Below are 12,016 nucleotides of genomic sequence, written 5' to 3' on the forward strand. Positions count from 1 at the left end.
CAGGCCAGGTGCTGCCATGGCGGAGAGAGGCGCCTCTCCCCCCCAGCCCAGGTGCTGCTGCGGGGGCGGGGAGGAGAGAGAGTGCGAGCTGGGAAGAGTTCTCTCCCTGCCATAGCCCCAGAGCACCCTCCTGCACCCCAAACCCTCATCCCCAGCCCCACCCCAGAGTCCGCACCCCTAGTCAGAGCCCTCACACCCTTGCACCCAACCCTCTGCCTCAGGCCTGAGCCTCCTCCCACACTCCAAACCCCTCAGCCCCACCCCCACCAAATGAATTTTGTTATGTGCACCAATATGGAGGTGACATGTCACACACCACCTCCATATTGGTGCACATAAAATTCATTCCGCACATGGGTGGAAAAAAACTAGAGGGAACACTGCTCTGGACCCCCATTCACTGTTTAATGTACACAAGAAATTGAGGCCAGGTGTGAGGGAGAGAGATAGCATACAAGATCATGTAATTTGAGACAGTATCAGTACGTCCATACACAAGGACAGAAATTCCACCATGAACAATTGTTAGGCAGTATCAGAACATTCCGTAAAGTTTTTTTGTTTTAAAGTTATATAACTACAGTATGCATTAGTTAAAATTCCTAAAGGAATCGTGTACAAAACTAACAGTTATTTTAATAAATCCATTGCAATATTAAAATCAGAGAACATGTTAAAAGTAATGAAGGCATGGGTTACTGTTGCATTGCACTCTTATATCTTCTATTGTAGCTAGAAATTGCAAGACTAATGCTCTTTATTAGAGGATCACAGGATTGAAGCTGATCTTACAAAAGTGGTGCAGTGACATGCCATATAGCTGGATTACTCAAGACAGTGTGGCAGCTTCATGTTTTGATGTTATTGTTTGAAGTATTGAAAATCTATACATCGTACTTGGCTAAAAACTTTTCCTTTAAAAGACACACTGGTCCTATTTCCCAACACACAGAAAGGTCACAAGGAGTCAACTCAAGGTGGTGCAGAAGGCAAAAAGTTATTTTTTAAAAATTAACAAATAAAAGTAAAAACTCATCTTAAGTTACTTGGGGTGAAAAACAATTCATTGACAAATGAAGCATCTTTCAGCAGCTTCAGTTCCAGAAGTTACATCTGTGCCAAAGCTCTCTTATACACAGTGTACAGGGAATTCAGATTAACAAAATACCAAAAATTCATTTTTGAAAAATTGCCATTCCCCCCCCCCCCCAACAACTCCTTAGAAACAAGACAATTTTGTTCTTTACCATTTTTATCTCTATCTCCAGCTACCATTTTATGCTGTTATTGTGTTATTCATCAGTACTAAGCTATCTGAAGATATTTAATTTGCTAAAACACTAAAATGTTTAAAGTGATACAAAAAAAATCAATTTCCAGATTACATACATGTTTAAAGCAGTCTTTTCACATTCATAAATTTGTAAAAATATTTAGTTATCCAACAATAGTGGATGTCTGACTCAGAATGTACAGTATTCTTTTTAAAGCAAAACTTTAGACTTATCTTTATATGTGTTTTTCAGCGAGTGAGAGACCAGACTTTAGCACACAACAATTATGTTCTCATCCTCTTCTCTCCTCTGTGCACCCACTATCTTCCAGGCCTCTTCCTCTATAGAGGCACTAACAGCAGCAGCAGTAAATTCTCCAACACCCACCAACTTTATCTGCTCCCTGAGATCTGCAGAGGAGTCCCTGGGTCTGAAACATTCTTCTTGGCTGCGCACTGCCCTGTCTGGCTGTAGCTACCCCATGGGTCCCAGGCAACTGATACAGGTAGGGTATGTGTTGGGGGCAGTTGTAGGGGAGAGCTCTCCTGTAAACCTTTGGAGACTCCTCCATGGGTCCCAGGAAGCAGGATCATGGGAAGTCTGGGGAGCAGAGGCAGCTAGGCCTGGGATAGTATATCCTCTTCCCTCTGCTGCCCCTCAGGATTTTGATGTAGGAAGCAAGGCCAGAAGTTGACCAACAAACAATGCAAGTGATTATACACTAGGTGTTGTCAAATGCACACAGTCAACAAACTGAAAATACTGTAAAAGTTTCTTCTTCTTCTAGTCTTTCAGTTATATCAGTATGGCAAACCACTGAACATTCAAAAATTCTAAGTCACAACATACACGGACAAATCATGAGATTTGCTTAGGAGTTATGAGATTTTTAAAAAAATATACTTTGAGTCATTTGCCTCTGGCTTTTGATTCTTTAGGGTGCAGTTGGGTCACATTTTCAAGCTTTACTCCACAACCATGAGAACAATATATTAATATAAACAGCTTGTCACATAATCAAGTATAGCAAAACCAGAGACAACAATGAGAGCTGGCAACCTATTACAGTCCTTTTTGGAGTTACTTGCGACAGCAGTAGATATAAAATATGATTTTCAAGAGAGATTCTTTTGATTACTATTAGGAAAATTCCACTCAGAGCTCCTTGGAGAAAAGGGAGGGCAGTCTACATTTACTGAGATGGATACGGTAATGAAGACAATAAAGGGATTCTGATTTTACTCAAATTTACTGAAATGTCATCAGAACTCCCCGACTGTATAGCACATCAACTATTTTCTTTACCCTTCAAAAATGCTGCTTGGCCCAACAGTGGTCTCACATAGCAGGCCACTGTTATATAAAAAATAATAGTTTGAAACTTTCAAATTTTGCACCTACCACTTATTTTGGGTCCACAGGAGGTCTTCTGTAGGATTTGGTTTCAAAATGCTTATTTAAAAATACTTTTCCCAGACCTGAAGAAGAGGTCGATGTAACCTCAAGAAGCTTGTCTCTCTGATCCACAGAAGTTGGTCCAGTAAAAGACATTACCTGACCCACCTTGTCTCTCTAATATCCTGGGACCATCCTGGGTACAACAATGCTGCATATTTAAAAATATAATTTACTCTGTTTTGCCCCAAGAAGCTCAAAATATTTTAAAAGTTCAATGATTTAAACCTCAGCCACCATGTGAAATATATAAATATACATTCTACAGAGAGGCACAGGTTAAGTGCCTTGGCCAATGTCACATACAGCAAGTCTGTAGAAGTGCAAGGAAGAGAGATCCAAGATTTTCTGGCTCACAAGTATATCTTTGTATATTTTAAATAAAATGTGTTCATAATCTGTGGATACACCACAGACTTGGAGCTGCTTTGTAATTTATGTATACTATATTTTGGCCTGGCAATTGAGGTGTTCATTGTGTGACTATATAAATTTAATAGGAGGCTATTGGGAAAAACAAGCAGGAAGGAAAATAATGGCTCAGGATAGCCACTTCTCAAACACTTCAGAATTGTTAAGGGACAATGCCACATCTATTAGCTTTGATGATTTTACTCTGGCTCCAGCCAACCTACACAACTGGTTTTGACCAGAATGGCCAAAGCCCAGGAATGCAAAAGAACAAAAAAGAGTGTTCTCAGTTTTAAAAAGGGACCCTCTCTCAAGAGAATGATGGTAGGTGTTTCGGAGGAACCAGTCTAAGACATAGGAAGCCTGTTGGAGATGTCTGAAGAAGTTGGGCCTGCCTAGGTCACCAGCAGGGGATAAGCCTTTAGGTAAGAAACATGCACACAGACTCTTAAAATCCTCTCTAAAAGCTTTGCTATTACCTCAATAGTTCTGTTTTAAGAAGACTGTCTGATCACTGTATACCACTAGTGAGACTCCTCAAGGGAAGAGCCAGAGGTGCCCAAACTCAAACATACAGCATAAGAACAGTTGTAGCCTAGGGATCAGTCTAGAGTGAGAAGTATCAGAAGAATTGCCATGTTAGTCTGTATCCACAGAAACAACGAGGAGTCCAGTGGCACCTTAAAGACTAACAGGTCAGTATATTTATGCCTGCATCTGTAATTTTCACTCCATGCATCTGAAGAAGTGGGTTTTTTACCCACGAAAGCTTATGCCCAAATAAATCTGTTAGTCTTTAAGGTGCCACTGGACTCCTTGTTGTTTTTCTAGAGTGAGAGAATTGCAAAATCCCACCACAGGATAAGTAAAGGCATGATATGTAACATCTGAAGGACCAGAAAAGCGGTAAGTGCAACCAGTCCTGTAACTATGACAGTACAATTGAAACAAATATTAATTTGGTTTGTAATGCATACACCCTTCCTTCATGTTAGAAGTAACTATCACTTAAGGTGCACTGATAGTCACACTGAAGATGGTAGTTAAGGGAAGGAATAGTTCAACACGGGCAAATTTCTATATTTAGGACTCTGCTCTCCAATGAGGCTAGAATGAATTTACACTTTATTGAAAAACATGACATTTAGTAAGTTATTCTTTAAGGAAATTGGCAGGTATTTTGACCAACCTAACAAGCACACAAGGTAAACAGCATTTTCAGTACCCTTTTGGGGATGACCTGCTTGCTAATCACAATGACAGTGAGGTCCTTATGGAAGGGACTATTAAATATTAACTATTAGGTAAAAAAAAGTTTGTTATTTCGGTTATAAGGAACATTTGAATTATTTCTTGTATAAGTAAAATTTGCATTCGCAGACTCCAAAGAGGTGCAACTATTATTCTGAAAACTATTAAACTGAAAACTGCCACAGTTAGTTGTGACTATTTGGTCAGGAGCCCAACACATCTCAGTTACAGTTGGACTCTCCAATTTCCCTCAAGTTACTAGGGTGTAATAGGAAACTGTGGGACTGGCAGATATCTGTATTGACTTAATGTAATTTAGACCTGTGTTGTGTGTGTCAGGGACCTCTACATTAGGTGACACTGTTCCTATAGGTCCTCTCCCACTGCTGCTGCTCCTTTCCAGTATGGTGCAATATGTAGTTTTTCTTGTTAATATTAAATGCAAGTTTAATTTCATTTTGCACTACACTACCCCACCTCCCCCAATTGTCATTTCTGTATTAAAATACACAACAGCATTGCAGAGGCTTTAAGTGGGAAGACTGAGGTTTTGGCAGATGGGGCTTTGGACAGCCAGAAAGATGTAGGTGGTGGTTTTGTTTTCTGGGAATCAAAAGGCATTTGGAATTTGGTACCATGGGGAGAAGCGATGCATCATTTGTTCCACTCCTATGCAAAACGGGATAGAGAATTCTTCCTTCTCCACACCAGCAAGACCCAGACAGCAACTAGCTTACATCCAACAATGGTGAAGTATTAGCCTGACATTTCTGCCAAGATCAGAGAAGCTATGTCAATGTTTAAAGTATCCTTGGTTAGGATTTGGAGCCAATATCCAATGGAGATAAGTAGCTCTGTTCACGACACCCAGACCTACTGTTCCAAGCTATCTGCAAGTATCACAGCATTGGTTTACACTGTGCACCGTTGGGTTACCTTCACAACTGCAAGGGCTATAGACTTATGCTACAAAATCCTAAGCTTTCATTTAGCCCAATTTTACAAGAAAGAGAAAATTTGCCAGCTGCGTAATCACATTACACATAGAACCCTGCATATAAATTTCAACCCTAGAATGCCTCCTTTACATTTTAAGGAGTTTGTTTATTGTTTTTAGTCTTCAAAACATACAAGCAATGAAATATGGGTACACCAAACTGTTGCTGATGAAATAAGGTCTCAGAAAGATAAAGGCTAACAAAAGAATACTGCATAGTGACACCACTCAAGATTTTGCTATGTAGAAATCATTTGGTTTCTAAAAGCACAGATTGCAATTTCACATCGTTAACAAATTTACCTTAGACAAAAAGCAATACACTATATTTTTACTAGTCAGAATAAGTAAACTGCCAAGACCTGATTTTATGACCCTGCATACACTGTTAATGATTTAGGATATTATACCACCTCCCACACTCCCCTACTCCTTAGTTAAGAAGAGTTAGGTTGAGAGACAGCTGGGAATAGTTGGCAGTCGGTTTATAATTTTAGAAGCTTGTGCAAAAAAATTGTGTTGGGTGGATTTGTTGTAGCATCCTTCTTTTCTGTCCTCCCCCCACAGTAGGTCACTTTCCTTCTTAGACTGCAGGCTCTTTGGAGCAGAGATTATATCTTGATGTGAATCTGGACAGCATCTAGCACAATGGTACACTAGCGCACTATGGAAATATAAATATTAAATAAAGTCTAATACCAGTGACATTTATAAAACCACATTGCTCAATTGGCTTAAATTCTGAATTCACTAATTTTGTATTGAAGATTCACATACTATTGCTCTTTGTTTCACTGTTACATTTTATCAGAACGAAATAAATGTTCATGCAAACCTAAAAATTCTGATTGCAATAATGCAGGTTTGTATAATTAAACAGTCCAACTGAAATTTAGTCTTGTCTCATTATTGTAGCGAAACAGGAGATCCACCAAATCAGTAGTTTGACAGGCGTTATCAGGGAAAAATCCAGTTGATGAATGTAGTCTTGAGAAAACACGCCCTGGAAATCCATAGGGACCATGTGCCTTGGTATGGTGTTGAATAGCGTACTGCTGGACGTATAAACTTTCAAATGTTGAAGTCATAAGATCATAACACCTGTAGTCTAAAACAGGGGTTCTCAACCTTTTTCTTTCTGAGTGCCCCCCACACACACTCACACTAAAATTTCCACGGCCCACCTGTGCCTCAATAACTGTTTTTCTGCATATAAAAGCCAGGGCCAGCGTTCGGGGGTAGCAAACAGGGCAATTACCTGGGGTGCCACACCATAGGCAGCCCTGTGAAGCTAAGTTGCTCAGGCTTCGGCTTCAGGCCCAGGCGGTAGGACTTCGGCTTTCTGTCCTGGGCCCCAGCAAGTCTAATGCCAGCCGTGCTTGGCGGACCCCCTGAAACCTGCTCGTGGCCCCCCAGTGGGCCCAGAGAACTACTGGTCTAAAATATCAATCCCTTTTGTAGGAGAATGAGCGTCACCCCCAACATCCTATCAAATTTCAGTTCAGGTAAGCTTTACCCAAAGTCCTTCCTGGCCTATTTTGTGTAGTGGTGCTGGGCATTTTTAACAGTCCCCAGGTTGCAGTCCGGGGGTGGCTACATGTATGTATGGTATGCATACATACAAAAAAAATGTGTAAATCTTCAAAACACTTGGAAGCTTGCACAGTGTAATATATAAAAAAATCTTAACATTGTCCCAAATCAGTTAATTATTGCAGAACATACCATTACAAATCTGACTAGGAGTGTTGAGCTTTGGGGTCTCCAGCTATACCTGTTAGCCTACAAAACCAACAGAGTACCATCTTCAAGGCACAGAATATGGAGTAGGCATTTCTTAGGCTTGGTCTACACTAACCCCCCAATTCGAACTAAGGTACGCAACTTCAGCTACGTGAATAACGTAGCTGAAGTCGACGTACCTTAGTTCGAACTTACCGCGGTCCAGACGCGGCAGGCAGGCTCCCCCGTCGACTCCGCGTACTCCTCGCGCCGAGCAGGATTACCGGAGTCGACGGCGAGCACTTCTGGGTTCGATTTATCACGTCCAGACAAGACGCGATAAATCGAACCCAGAAGTTCGATTGCCTGCCGCCGAACCAGCGCGGTAAGTATAGACAAGCCCTTAGTGAAAAATATTACTCAACATTGATACCAATTTACAATACTAAACCAAGAACCCCTTTAAAATAGCATAGTCACATTTGTCTTCAGTGACTAGTGCTGCAAAAAAAAGAGTTGACCATCCATACCTGCATTCTGAAAGAAGCTGGAGATTAATTAAGAATCAGTTTATTTGTACTGGAATCAGACCAACGGTGGAAATGCAGCAAAAGCTACCAAAACAGGTTTATATTCTGAAGTCCTGGAGAGTCATGATAGCACTACAAACATACTACCTACAGGAAATAGTTCTCACAATGTGGTTATCATCAACACACACAGTTCTGTAGAACCTGTGAAAGAATTTGAAATAACTTGGTTGACGTATATAAGAGACAGTGCCAAGAAAAAGCACCAAAAAGGGCTCTTTAAAAAATTAGCCCTGGTCTAAGATGAGTAGGTGTAGATCCTTGTGTAAGAATAGCAGTTACAAATCAAAGTACAGATTAAGGAATTCAGACATTTTACATGACAAGACTATTTTTTTCCAAGTCTGCACTAATAAGCAGAAAAACAAGGTATATACATTTCTATTTCTGCACTCCCTCTCTAATTGTTCAAAATTGATAGGTTCTCAACAAAATCCCATAACAGATATAAGGAAGTCAGAGGGAGAACTGAGGAAAGGAACTGAGCCAGAGATTGGCAGGACTTGACAGCAAATGCAAGATTCTTGGAAAGCCAAGTTTGTGGAAAGGACATCCATAAATGACCCCATGACAAGCTTAAAACACCTGAACTGAGGAATTCTCTCTTCAGTTTAAGGGTCTGCTACAGCATGGCAATAATAAAACCAAGAATTTTCTAGTATAAGCTCCCCCCCCCCCCCCCCCCGCGTACAATATAAACATCCAACAACACAATGTATCACAATTTATTTTGTCAAGTTGCAGCACGCACCCACAAAAATGCTCTCTTCTGCACTCGAGCTTCACCACCTGCCTTCGCATTTCCTTGATCTGTGGTTTTCCACAAAGAGAAGTACATTTCTTGTACTCGTTTCTGTAGTTCTGTTCTTTAAAAGGACAGAATGGAGAGGGAGAAGTGCACGACTGCTGTGCTGGGTCAGAGGGGCTAAGTGCAAATACCCCTTCTAGGAGAAGATCTAGGCAAATGAGGATGTGTGAGGGGGTAGGGTGGATAAAAATAGATTTAGGGGGAAAAAATCAAGATTCAGATTTTATTTAATTTAAATTAAATACTAGTTTATTTTTTTTTAAATGGAAACCTGTTCAAAATTAAAATTTGAAATTAAGGCCAAAATTTATTATAATCAATTTAAATGCTTTATATTAAATACAAAAGGTAATGCTAAGCAGTACATATTTGCTCCTAATTTTTAAAGAAAACCAAACCACTGAACTGGTGGAAGTCATGGGCTAAGCACATGGAACCAGTTTGTTGAAGTGCTGAACCAGCTTTGGCAGCAGTAGTATCTTCTGCAGGTGCAGAGAGAATACTTCTTTCATTTCAGTTTATTCAATTCGTTCCGTTCAATGAGTAGAGGGTATTCAGAGTTAAGAAACCAATTAGAAGTTGAAACAGGAAAGGTTGTTTTCAGGGTGAAAGTAACTTAAAGGACTTAACAGTGCGCCGGAGTCCTGATCAGGGGGCAGGGCCTCAACTGGAAGAGGCAGGGCCTTTAAATCCCCGGGCCCTTTAAATTAAGATTTAAAGGGCCCGGGGCTCCGCTGCGGTAGTGGTGCCTGGAGCCTCTGGCCCTTTAAATCACCGCTGGAGCCTCGCTGCCGCTACCCCAGAGCTCTAGCAGCAGGGCTCGGGCAGTGATTTAAAAGGGCCCGGGGCTCCGCCACCACTACCACCGCGGAGTCACGGGCGCTTTAAATCGCCGCCCAAGCCCCGGGGCTCCTGGCCACCTGCAGTTTTGTAACCATGCAGATACCAGTCCTGTCTGTGTTCTGTGCCCATCCAAAATTCCTACTGAATTCAGAAGTACCTTGCTTTTGTAACCATACTACATGATATTTTCAGCCCTTGTAAGCTAAGCAGGTTTACATTTAGTAATTGGGTGGGAAGCCTCTCAGAAAAAGTTAGAAGATGTTGCTTATTCACTAGGTAATGTAAAACCTTCCTGTTACAATAGTAAACCAGTGCAGCATAGAATGCACTTTGCTCCTGGAGTCTAGAATGGGGTCCTTTGCTTCTATACACAGCCCATTAAAGACAATAAAAAGACTTCCACTCACTTCAACAGGCTTTGGACAGAACTGGTTATACACGGGGTAACTCCACTGTCTTCATAGGGTCCTGGTCCCACAGTGGAGTGGGGCCATGTGAGCTTGTTGCAGAGCTGCTGCTCAGGGATGGGAACCCCCTGGAACTCCAGCCTCCAAAATCATTCAGGCTGCACTTTCTGCTAGACTACGTGCTAGCTGAGGGATGCATAGGAATTGGTGGCCTCTGCTGCAGGTGATGGGCATCTCAGGTACTTAAAGCCACGGCCTAGAGGAGGGAAGTGCCTAACTGCAGAGTCTGCAGCTGCCTAGGGCCAGCGCTGAGGATTTAGAGTCCATAGGGCCACCGTTGCAAGGTTCAAGCATGCTCAGCCTTGGAATTGCCACCCCTCCTTAGACTAGTAGCTACAGCCACCCAGGGGCTCTGGTGGCAATTTAAAGGGCCCGGGGCTCCAGCCGCTGCCGGGAGCCCCAGGCCCTTTAAATCGCCAGCCTGGGGAAGACCAGAACCACATACAGTGACGGTGACATAGGGTGGTACTGGAGACATGGCTATAGAAGGTCTGAATGAGGAAGGAGATAAATCTATGGGGAGTTTCCCCTGATCACTATGAAAGTTCTGCTCACTGTGGACACTGATAAACCCAGTGGGCATACAGCTCAATGAGAAAAACTGGGGGCTGAGGGAGCTGTGTATGGCAATGCATATAGTCATGCAGGGGTGTCTGATCAAAATGAAAAATGTCTTTGAGATTCAGTACCAGGTATACTATAGCACCAATGGCACTGCCACACCAGGCCCACACTCGGACTACATGGGGGCCCTACAATGACTACATGGGGGCCCACAAATATGTTTGGCACCGGGGATCATAAAAGGTTAATCCAGCCCTGCATGGTCTAGAAAATTCACTCAGTCCTTTGCAAATGGCAGGTAACCAACAAGTGCAGAAAAACACTATGATCTTTTGGTTAAGTGGCTGCTACTTTATTAAAAATAACAGGAGTACTTGTGGCACCTTAGAGACTAACAAATTTATTAGAGCATAAGCTTTCGTGGGCTACAACCCACTTCTTCGGATGCATCCGAAGAAGTGGGTTGTAGCCCACGAAAGCTTATGCTCTAATAAATTTGTTAGTCTCTAAGGTGCCACAAGTACTCCTGTTATTTTTGCGGATACAGACTAACACGGCTGCTACTCTGAAACCTGCTACTTTATTAAACTTTTACTTTAAGCAAGATCTCCTACATTTCTATCAGGACAGGCTGCTTGAAGGAGGAACAATGCGGCAGCCAATATCATCCAAACCTATTGAAGGCCTTCCCCCCTTTGGATGTACGACTTAAAGCATGCCAGGACTACCAAGTCCACTTAAAAGGCAAGACCAAAGGTCTCAGCCTCCAAACCTATTTCTGGGAGCTGTCTTATGCAGTTTTTTTGGCAAGTGCATGGGCTTTCCTGCCAATCCAAACCCCTTCTCAAATGAAAGTGTCTAATTCACAGGAAAGGCGCATCACCCCAGCTCTACCTCTGCAGTATAAGTTTAATTAGGGCCCAGAATAACTTTTGAATAGTGACACATTAAATTTTCTCATGGTTTTTGCAGATTTAAGAACAAACAAAAGGGCACTTGTGAGACTTCATAGAGCATGGTCTGAGTTCAAAAGGAGTTCTGCTGCTTTGTTAATGAGGAGATAGAGAAAACGAAGTCTGCTTTAAGACAGTTAGGATCTGGCCTTCATATTTAAATCTAATACATTATTTCTACAATTGATTAGGATACCTTGAGTTTTCAGCTCTTCACAGTTTTGGAGTTAAATACTGTGTTCTACTGCACGTAGTTTGCTAGATTCCACTTTCCAAAATTTGCTGACTTGAAATATAATCTTGCACTGATATATTCCATGAACTTCTTCCTGATTACATTGACCTCAGGCAGCTTGTGGTTGCCAGCCATCTCTATTATTCATGTTTTTGTTTTTATCTTGTAAGAAGTAGGTTCAGGATGACTTCTCCTGTAGTTGTATTCTTTATTTTCTGAATTTAAAAAAAAAAAAAAAAGTCTCTTTTGCAACTTAGAAAGCCCACTGATCCATTTTTAGCTGCATATTTTAGCAAGCAAATGTCTGCTTTTTGTACAGAAATGTTCAGGATCACTTTATTTCAATCTTGGAGAATAGGAGAGATAAAGACAAAGTCTAGTAGACTTACCAGCACAAATAAACTGTTCAATATCAATCTTGATATGTAAGCCTGCACACAAAGAGT

At 41.6% G+C, this 12,016-nt stretch overlaps 1 protein-coding gene across 1 annotated transcript in view; it reads right to left on the bottom strand.

Annotated features, from left to right (window-relative positions):
* Positions 1-11,618, bottom strand: part of OSBPL8 (oxysterol binding protein like 8) — a 135,660-nt gene extending 124,042 nt beyond the window's left edge. The window contains exon 1 of the mRNA XM_065406921.1: positions 11,532-11,618. The gene's annotated coding sequence lies outside the window, so the exon portion shown is untranslated. The remainder of the gene's footprint in view (positions 1-11,531) is intronic.
* Between the last annotated feature and the right edge of the window lie 398 nt (positions 11,619-12,016).

This window comes from Emys orbicularis, chromosome 1 (assembly GCF_028017835.1).
Source record: "Emys orbicularis isolate rEmyOrb1 chromosome 1, rEmyOrb1.hap1, whole genome shotgun sequence".
NCBI lineage: Eukaryota > Metazoa > Chordata > Testudines > Emydidae > Emys > Emys orbicularis.